This window comes from Mandrillus leucophaeus, unplaced genomic scaffold (assembly GCF_000951045.1).
Source record: "Mandrillus leucophaeus isolate KB7577 unplaced genomic scaffold, Mleu.le_1.0 Scaffold210, whole genome shotgun sequence".
Classification (NCBI taxonomy): domain Eukaryota; kingdom Metazoa; phylum Chordata; class Mammalia; order Primates; family Cercopithecidae; genus Mandrillus; species Mandrillus leucophaeus.
The window spans coordinates 4,767,748-4,776,597 of NW_012102144.1; positions in this window are offsets into that span (position 1 = coordinate 4,767,748).

Consider the following 8,850-nt stretch of genomic DNA (forward strand, 5'->3'; position numbering starts at 1 on the left):
AACACTATTCTTCAGTGAATTCTTTTATTCACTTGTATCAGTATGGACTCATGTTTCTTTTTTATTAAATAGCAAACGGATGCTCTTTCCTGATACGTATACTCTGCTGCCTCTGTTTTCAGTCATTTAATCTTCACAGGATCTCTGCAAAAGGGGTCCTACTGTTATTCCCATTTTGCCAGAGAGAAACTGGGCCACAGAGTTCCACATGACATTTACATGACTCTAAGGTCATGTAACTTGCCAAGGGTGACACAGCTTGGGATCAAATTTCCCAAAGCTGGACTCTAATCACTCTCCTTAACACCTTCCTCTTGACAAGACTTTGTTTGAGTTTCCATATTGTTCATCATTACCCCTACTGGGTCCGCTGGGATAGAGCAAAGACTTGCTAACGTTTGAGAGTGAACGTTTAAACTTGTTGAGAGCTCTGAACATTTTGCCAAAAGGAGGAAGACCACCTATAGAATTAATCAAAGGCTGTTATTTCAGACTTTACTATGCTAAGGGAGTTGGCTACTGTCGCTTTCCTTCCAAATGAGACTAGAAGGCATTTGAAAGAAGTGTTTGTTTTATAGAGATAAAGGAGAGACTCTTAAGACAGTCTTTGATTGATGAGTGTTCTTTTAAGATGCGATTTTTCTATTATGGTGGGATTTTTGAAAGTGGAGTGGGGAGAGGCTTTCTGATTGTCATCCAAGTACGTTTGGTATTCTTTGGTTCACTGTCTACTGGTGCGTAACTTGGGGACTTTCCAGGCTTATCAGCCTCCTAAGAGTTTTCCTGTCTGACTTGGAAGACTGTCTGATCCTCGGCTCTGGGGTCCAAATCTTTCATCAGCAATTCCTCAGTGTCTTTACTCACATTATCTCTTTGTGCCTTCTCTGCAGCAAGTGGGTAGGGGAGAAGGGACAGAAGGAAGAAAGATAACCATTCATATAGCATCTCCAGTGCCTAACACTGGACTTGGATTAGAAAAGGTAATCAATAAACATATGTGGAATGAGTTGCATTATAGATTTCCTTGTAAGATTTCTCCCTATTTCTTACTCCCCGCTTCCATCCTCCAACCTCCCCAAAATAGGAATCTAGATTCTACCAGAGTTCTGCACTGTGCTTTCCTGGAACAAACATTAAGTTTTCAGCCAAACTGGACCTCCACCCACTTGAACACCTGTGGCTAGGGAAATGCCTGCTTCATAGGGTGCCAGTAAGTAGTCAATGATCAGATGTTACATGTAAAGACCTTGCACAAGTAAAGACTTCATAAATGTTCTTTTTCTTCCTCTAGTGGGTCCATAACAAATATTTGCGTGATATCGAATGTGAAACACCAGGGCCAATTTGAGATGTGGATTAGGAGACCCCTGACACTTTGTAATTTATCTTGATAGCACTGGAGAATTACAGAGATGTACAAATGCCAGACAAAAGTATTAAGAGTCTAAAGTGGTTGCCTCCAAGAAGAGGATAGAGAGTAGTGGTCAAGGAACCATTACATTTTGTTTTAGAGTTTCAAGTATTGGGATTCCTGGACTCCATCTCACACTCATGGAATCAGAATCACTGAGGATGGAGACTGCGACCTGCATTTTAAATAATCTTTTCAAAGTGATCTTTAGTTTGAGAAATAAAAAAGCAAACAAACCAAACCATAGGCATGAACTCTCAAGATGTTTCCTGGTGAATCCAAAGATGAGTTACTCTGGTATCCCCCATTTGTTTCCTAAATGTAGGACAAAAAGCTGATAAATCATAGGTGGAGATGATGACCGATGCTTTGAGAGAGCCTTGACACCTGGTACAAAACCCATTCTCTACCCGTGGTCTAAATCAGCTGGGACATGTAGAAGCATTGGCTTAAGGTGAATGAATAGCTATTCTATGCTTTTGCTATGTCAAAATGGCAATTGTGAACTGCTTGAACAGTAACTATGGCCATAGGCAATAGCACTATTGAAAGCATTCTGCACTCTGCTATCAGATTGAAGCACAAAGTTAGACATTGCAAGTGTTGACTCTACGATTTAAAAGCTCCATGGCCCTGGGCAGTTACTTAACAGTCTCAATTACTTTATCTGTGAAAAGGGGATTATGATATGATAGTACCTATTTTGCCAATGAGATGCATCCTCAAACACTTGAGATCCCAGTGGCTGTTACCTACCATGCCTTCATTATTTGACTAAGAACTCTTTTTTGTGTGTTTATTTCTTTAATATTTACATCTGTGAGCCTCAGTTTTCCTATTAGTAAAATGAAGATCAAGTATGACATCTTATTTGAGCTGTGAGTTGACAGTGTAACACTTCTCATAAACTGCATGCATTTGATATATGAAGTTCTAAAACTCTACGATTAAGCTTTGTATTTCTAGCACCTTGGCTATACTATTTCTTATTCAGTTAATCATTGCAAAAAGAAAAATAAAAACATCAGTAGGCCTACGTGCCTTCTCTTTCATCTTAGCAGTGCCTGTTAACAGTGAAATAATGTGCTCATTTTCATATTCGCACTGGTTACTCCAGGGGCCCAGATTTACCAAAGAGACATATCATGAAACCCAGCAAAGGGATACTGCATCTGGCAGTTCCGGTGGTTGTTTACCATTACCTTTTCACTTAAGCATTAAAACTGTTTGACAAATAGTAACTCATTATAACCAGAAGAGTCGAATAGAATTTTTTAAGAAACAACCCTAATTTTCATGAATTACATATTTGAGTTCATGCTGCTGCGTGTCAGGAATGAAAATCACTATTACAATGATGAAATAAAGGGCATCTGTGGATGTCATTTGGTTATTTATTTTTTAATGGATAACAGATTTCTGGAATTTACAGGAGAAGAAACTTTTTGGCCTTTCATTATATGCATAGGTAATAGCCCTGTTGCAATTTGTGACAACCATTTTAACCAGTGCTTCAGTTGTATTGTTTGCCAGTGGCACAGAAAGAATGGTCATTGTGCTTAAGTTATTTTTCCCTCTTCAATAATGCATTAAAATGATTAATTTTGATAGTATTTCTCAGCAGCTTTATTTAAATGACAGTCGGTCCTTTGTATCTGTGGGTTCCACATCTATGACTCAACCAACTGCACATTGAAAATATTCTGGGGAAAAAATAAAAAATAACAATACAATAATAAAAAATGATACAAGTAAAAAAATACAGTGTAGCAACTATTTTCATAGCATTTACATTGTATTTGGTATTACAAGTAATCTAAAAATGACTTAAAGTATACAGGAAGATGTGCATACGTTGTATGGAAATACTATGTCATTTTATATCAGAGATTTGAGCATCCATGAATTTTATTATCCATGGGAGTTCCTGGAATCAATCCTCCATGGACAGTGAGGGACGACTATGTAAGGTGCCCAGAAGAAAAGGGATTTATGACAAAAAGTGCCTCCTTTGCCAAAACTGAAGTTGCTCAAGAGAAATTCTCACTGCACCCTGGAGAGAATTCACAGCAAGCAAGTTTAGAGCAGTGGTGACAGGTCAAAGTCAAGATGAGAAAGAAGGAAGAGTAAGGAACATCATTATCTTAGGGAAGGCCCAGCTGGAGACAAGGTCAGTGGAACAAGAGAACAAGATGAAATGGTGGAAACAAGGGTGATGATATTCTTTTGGCAGGGAGTTTGGAGCTGGATGAAGAAGATGGTAAAAGCTGAGGAAAGAACATTTACACAAAGGACTATGGAGGCTCTTGAACTAAAAGAGAAAAGTAGCATTAGATTGATTGTGGAAAAGAAGTTAGAAATAAAACCTAAATTCCTATTGCAGTTGGAACCTGTGGAGTTCAGCACCTTCAATATTATTAAGAAAGCTTCTTTTAAACAGTAAAGTAAAAATTAAAGAAACATTCTTTTACAAATGTCCTGCCTCATTAGAAAGTGAGCAGCCACAGCAGTGATTCTTTTTCTTCTTCTCTTTTTTGTTTTTTGAGAAGGAGTCTTGCTTTGTCACCCAGGCTGGAGTGCAGTGGCATGATCATAGCTCACTGCAGCTTTGAGTTCCTGGGCTCATGCAATCCTCCCACCTCAGCTTCCTGAGTAGCTGGGACTACATATATATGCCACCATGCCCAGCTAATTAAAAAATATATGTTTTTATAGAGATAGAGGCTCACTATGTTGCCCAGACTGGTCTTAAACGACCAGACTCAAGCTATTCTCCCTCCTCAGCCTCCCAAAGTTATGGGATTACAGGCAAGAGCCACTGTACCCAGCCACAGGCCATGGTTCTTAGCTTAGGTATGTAACAGAATTCCTTTGGGCCATCCTCTCCAGAAATTCTGATTCAGTAGGTCTGTCTTGGGGCTTAAGGATCCGCATTCTTATAAATAATGCCCCTACTCCACTGTCTTTGTTGTAGGTGGTTCATGCTTCATGGTTGGAGAAACACCAATATCAGCCAGGCGCGGTGGCTCAAGCCTATAATCCCAGCACCTTGGGAGGCCGACGCAGGCAGATCACTTGAGGTCAGGAGTTCAAGACCAGCCTGGCCAACATGGTGAAATCCCATCTCTCCTGAAAATACAAAAATTAGCCAGGCATGGTGGCAGGCGCCTGTAATCCCAGCTACTTGGGAGGCAGGGGCAGGAGAATCACTTGAATCCAGGAGGCGGAGGTTGCAGTGAGCAGAGATCACGCTGCTGCACTCCAACCGAATGACAGAGCAAGACTCCGTCTCGAAAAATAAATAAATACATACGTAAATAAAAAAGCACCAGCATCGAAGGTAGCACTTTGGCATAGCTAGAGGGAAGATCAGCAGCTATCCAATTCCCACCTTTCACATTCCTTTCACATTTTGTCTTCCCTTTCTTCCCCTGCTTCTACCATCCTCCTCAAACTTTCCCCATCCCCTCTAAAACCTAATTTACTACATGACAGCAAGGAGTATGGACTGAGGCTCCAAAAGATGCCTCTATGCTCTTCCCTCTATCTGAAACACCCTTCCATGGTGTTCACCAGCATGAGTTTCTCTCATCCTTTGGTTTTCAGTCACCCCCTTCAGGAAGCCTCCCTGAAGCAGAAGCTAGGGGTATCTCAGTGATTATTAGAGGTTTGTTACTGCATTTGCTACTTGTCTGCTTCATCCTTCAGGATTTTAAAATCTGCAATGACAAGGACTGTGTTTTTGCATTGTTATTACTCTGCCCACAGTACAGTGCCTGGAAGACAGGAGGTGCCCAACTGCTATTGACTGGATGGGTAAATAAATAAAGATGAAGCTGGTGCAAAAATATCCCTAATAAGAAGATGCAAAGATTCATGAGTGTCTAGAAATCTGCCAGTAGTCCCCAGTGAGAAAGGAAGTGGAGACCCATGAAGGGAAATAACCTGCCCTGTGTGACGCACTACACTAGTTGTTTTTATATACAGTTCCTCAGAGTCCTTGGACACCTTAGAGCTCCACCTCGCTCTTTCTCCTTCCCCCTCCTTTTATTGAACACTTAGGTGCTTTCTGAATGCTTTACAGAAATTATCTTAATCCTCGCCACCGACGTATTTTACAGACGTACAAACTGAGTCTTAAAGCAGAGAGTAAATGGCCTGATGTAATGAATAGGAGAAGACCAGTTCCAATCAATCTGGAATTGATTCTAGGCCAGAACTGTCCAATAGAACTTCCTGCAATGAGGAAAATATTCTATATCTGTGCTGTACATTATCACAGTCGTTAGCCCTATGTGGCTATTGAATATTTGAAATATGGCTGGTGCGACTAAGAAAATCAATTTTTAATTTCATTTCATTTTTTTAAATTTATACTTAAGTTTGAATAGCCACACATGGCTAGTGGCTACCATACTGGTCAACACGGGCTATCTAATTCTGATGTACAATCTCTGCATCATCATTCCATTTTCTAAAGTGGGTTTCTCCCATAGCAGTCGTTAAAACAACAATTTGGATACAAAGAGATTATTTAAGAGGTGATCCTAGACAGCAGGAGAAGGATTGAGGAAGTGCGATGGAGAAGGTGAAAACTAATAAAAGACTACATTGATAGGGTGTAGGCACTTGAGGTTTTTTTGTTTGTTTGGTTGGTTTTTGGAAACCTTCGAGAGATTTATGGAAAATGCTATACAATTGTTTCATTGAGGAGCACGGAACTGATCATGTTTATTCACCAACTCTCATGCCTTATTGATTGAAGGATGCTCTTAGGGGCATTCACACCTGCTCTGAACTCCTTCTTCATCTCCAGCCTGCCTCCCCTTTGGGCCCTTTCATGCCCCTATACCTAGATAAAGCCTTAGGGCCAAGAGATTCAGGTGCTGGAGGCTGAGTCTATCCTCCTGAGCTGCAAATAACTTCCAGGGTGGATCAAGGGGGATGTGGGGTCAAGGTAGACTATATTGCCTCTCATTTACAATGAACCATATTAGATCATTTTAGTGTTTTATTTGGAATAGGAAGAGAGGCATTTGAGTCTGTTAGAAAAAAAGGTTCTGTATTTTGAAAAAAAGTTTTGGAACTGTAGCTCTAAACTATATTCCTACCTGTTTTCCTGACCACCTCAATTACTGACTTGTGTCCTGTTCCATATTATTTCTAGCACAGCATGGATTCTCTAAACATTCCTGCAGTCTGGGCCCTGCAATGTAGCTGTAAAAATGCTGCCCTGGGATTTTCTCAGTGCAGACATAAGGAGACTCAAGCATTCTAGAAAGTGTTTGTTTGGTTGACTTTTATTGATGTGTATAAAAAGATTAGAGACAGCAAGAGAAGAAAATCTGAGAGAACCTATACTTGGTTAAAAAAAAAAAAAAAGAGATTTTACAGCAGAAGTAGACAGAAGTGGTGCAAATAATGATTTCTCCTCTTCTGATATCAAGCTTTGTTAAGTTCCTGGAAAAGCAAACGTGATTATGACAGAAGTAAATTGACTGAAAGCCAAGTCAAAGAGGCAGATCAGCTTCTGAAGGAGGTCTGCTCACTTCAGCAAAGAAAGCAGGGCAAAGAATCCTAGCCTTGTCACCTAGTTAGGCCCCTAGTTCCTACAACCATGGGCTGAAATAATGTGGAGAACTCTTGATATTGTAGGCAAAATGAATGTTAGTAGACTTCCATCAGAGATAATGGTTGGCCATGAGCTAAAGAGAGTTTAGCCACCACAAAGAAGAACCTGCCTGTAGAGATCTCTCTAAGCTAAAAGCCACTGCAAGTTTCCTTTCAAAATTCTACCTTAAAAATTTGAAATAACCTCAGATCAGTTAGCCAAAGAGTTTCCAGAAGAGTGAAGTTCATAATGCCACAAGGAAAAAAACTAGAGGGAGACTAAAGTAAAATTTCATTTTTAAATTTTAATTCATCTAGCTGAGGTTGGAAAGAGTAAAATTTTTACATGAAAATATTAAGTATCTAGAAACTCTTATAAAAAGAAAAATTAAAAAGCACAATGATAGACAAAAAGGATGAGAATAAACAATTCAGAAAAAAAGATAGAAGTGACCTATAAACAAGAAAAAAATGGCTAACTTCCCTGACTGCATTGAAGAAATGAAAAATAAAATATAATACTGCCTATTAAAGTTGTACATTTTTAAATAAATTAAAATGCCCAATGTGGATACAATTGTGGAGGCAGTGAGCACTCTTCTTCTTGTTGGTAGAAGTGGAAACTGAATTGTTACATCCTTCTAAAGGATAATTTGGCAATCTATTAATATATTCAGATCCTAGAATAGTTTAAAGCCTCTAGTCCAATAACTTATTCTATCTATATATTGTCTGTTCATATATTTTCTCTTTATATATCTATAATCTGTATCTACATATATATCTAGCCTACTGCCTATCTTTGTAAATAAAGTTTTATTGGAACTCAGCCATACCTGTTGGTGCATGTATTGTCTATGGCTGCTTTCCACCTGCAATAGTAGAATTCAGTAGTGACCCTGGAGACCATACAACTAAAAACATGTAATATGCAGCCCTTTGCAGAAAAAGTTGCTAAGCCCTGCACCAGAATATAAACTCATTGACATGTAAGCTCAATGAGTGCAAATAATTTGTCTGCTTTGCTTGCTGTTGCATTCCCGATGGCTAGAACAGTGCCTGGCACACAGTAGATGCTCAATAAATATTAGTGAAATCATCAGTTGCTCCTGTTAAAGTATATTCATATTGTTTTTACATTTACTGGGTTTTGAGTTTTACAAATAATGTTGCAGTGAACACAGATCTTTGCTTACTTTTGCAATTGTATCAGACAAAATATTTTTTAAAAATAGTTAACAACTTTAACAACTTGGAAAAATACTGTTGGTATCTCAAATTTTTTAAATAGACTAAAACTTTTATAGATGACTCTAAACTTTGTTTTTAAAACTCCGTGTGTGTGTGTGTGTGTGTGTGTGTGTGTGTTTATGTGTGGTAACTATAAATAATTTGAAGGCTAGGAGGTGGGTGGGGTGATTTTCATTTCCTTTCTTTTCTTTTTTTTTTTTTTGAGGTGGAGTCTCGCTCTGTTGCCCAGGCTGGAGCACAGTGGTGCAATCTCAGCTCACTGCAACATCTGCCTCCCAGGTTCAAGTCATTCTCCTGCCTCAGCCTCCTGAGTAGCTGGGATTACAGGTGTACGCCACCACGCCCACCTAATTTTTGTATTTTTAGTAGAGACCAGATTTCACCATGTTGCTCAGGCTGTTCTTGAACTCCTGACCTTATGATCCACCCGCCTCAACCTCCCAAAGTGCTGGGATTACAGGCATGAGCCACCACGCCTGGCCCATTTCCTTTACTTTCTAACCTTTCTACAATGAACACAAATTGATAGGAGAAAAAGAACATCTATTTCTCTAAAAAAATTAAAAGATCCTTTTCCT